This window comes from Primulina eburnea, chromosome 18 (assembly GCF_022965805.1).
Source record: "Primulina eburnea isolate SZY01 chromosome 18, ASM2296580v1, whole genome shotgun sequence".
In the NCBI taxonomy this organism is placed as follows: domain Eukaryota; kingdom Viridiplantae; phylum Streptophyta; class Magnoliopsida; order Lamiales; family Gesneriaceae; genus Primulina; species Primulina eburnea.
The window spans coordinates 11514370-11516168 of record NC_133118.1 but is presented as its reverse complement, the minus strand read 5'-3'; the positions used below and the strand labels follow the sequence as shown (position 1 = coordinate 11516168).

The window sequence follows — 1799 nt, the reverse complement described above, 5'->3', positions numbered from 1 at the left end:
CAGGTACCACTTGCGTAGACCATAATCTCACAGAAAAATTATTACAAGCTATTTCAGTATAGGGCTCCAAGGAGCAAACATTTTTACTATGATTTTTCAGTTCAGTTATGCACGTATTATAATTGCTCATGACAAATTATTTCACGTATGCCTCATGACATGATATTTTTATCCCATGCAAATTTTACTATATTATTTATTCGTTATTTACGATATATGCATGTTGAGTCTTTAGACTCACTAGACTTGATTGTTGCAGGTACTGATGATGTCGGGATCGAGGGCGGGGACCAGTGAGCTAGCTTGGGTCGGCAGTAGTGGCACCCGAAAACCTCAGTTTCAGCACTTGCCATTTTTTTGATGCTCAAATATTTTATCAGTTGTTGAATACTTTAACTTGTTATTTTGGCAAGTAATAATTTCTTCCACTGCTATTTTGAACGTTAAACATTTTATCAGTTTTTGGTATGAATGAGGCACTCCATTTATTTTAAAAGAAAAATTTTAAATTTCCCGCAAATTTTCAAAGTAAGGATTTTTAGGCCTTTATAGCATCTCATTTCAATTTTAATCCTGGTGTTATCTAACTTTTACCCAATTTTCATGGCTTAGATTCTGAAAATCCATACATTCATTTACGAGAGTTTGAAGAAGTGTGCAACACATATAATGATCTAAATTGTAGCATGAACGCCATTCGACTTAAGCTTTTTCCTTTTTCTTTAAAAGATAAAGCTAAAACATGGCTACAAAATCTTAGATCGAGATCCATTCGAACTTGGGATGAATTGCAACAACAATTTTTGAAAAAGTTTTTTCCATCTCATAGAACAAATTCTTTCAAAAGGCAAATCATCACTTTCACTCAAAAAATGGGAGAAACTTTTTATCAGTGTTGGGATAGATACAAAGAATTGCTTAATCTTTGTCCACATCATGGTTTTGAAATTTGGAGAGTTGTTTCTCAATTTTATGAAGGCTTAACACCTAAAGATAGGAAAATGGTTGAATTTATGTGTAATGGAAAATTTGAAGATAAAGATCCAAATGAGGCAATTGAGTTTCTCGATTCATTAGCTGAAAATGCTCAAAATTGGGACACTACAGGTACAATCGAACCATCAAACTAGATTCAATCTCCTACATCTGGTGGAGGTATGTACACTCTCAAAGATGAACATGATCTTCAAGCTAGATTTACCTCTTTAGCAAGAAAAGTTGAGGCAGTTGAATTGAAAAAAAATGGTCAATTAAAAGATATTCAAGAAATTGCGTTTCACGTCTGTGATACAAGTGATCATTCTACAAAAGATTGTCCCACTTTGCCCTCTTTTAAAGAATGTCTCCATGAACAAGTCAATGTTTTGAACAATTTCAAAAGGCCAAATTTTGAACCATTTTCTCAAAATTACAATCCAGGTTGGCGAAATCATCCAAATTTTAGTTGGAGGAATGATAATGCTGCACAATTTTCACAACCACATTTCCAAAATCAACAAAATTTTCCAAATTATGCACCTTATGTTCCTCCAACTAAAAGAAATTTGTAAGATACATTGAATTCTTTCATTGCAAAGCAAGAGTCTATCAATACTCAAACTGCTCAAACCATGACAGATTTGAAAGATACTCTTGCTAAATTTGCATCTGCACTTAATGTTAATGAAAAAGTTAAATTTCCTTCACAACCTCTGCCTAATCCCAAGGATCATTATTCACAAACTGGAACTTCTGGAACTCAACCGATGGATCAGGTAAAATCTTTTATTACCCTTCGAAGTGGTAAGGTAGTGGAAAAA

At 33.6% G+C, this 1799-nt stretch overlaps 1 non-coding gene across 1 annotated transcript; it reads right to left on the bottom strand.

Annotated features, from left to right (window-relative positions):
* Nucleotides 1-834: 834 nt before the first annotated feature.
* On the bottom strand, nucleotides 835-943 carry LOC140820376 (small nucleolar RNA R71). The gene has a single exon (XR_012115451.1). It is a non-coding gene; the product is annotated as a small nucleolar RNA R71 (small nucleolar RNA).
* Nucleotides 944-1799: the final 856 nt, after the last annotated feature.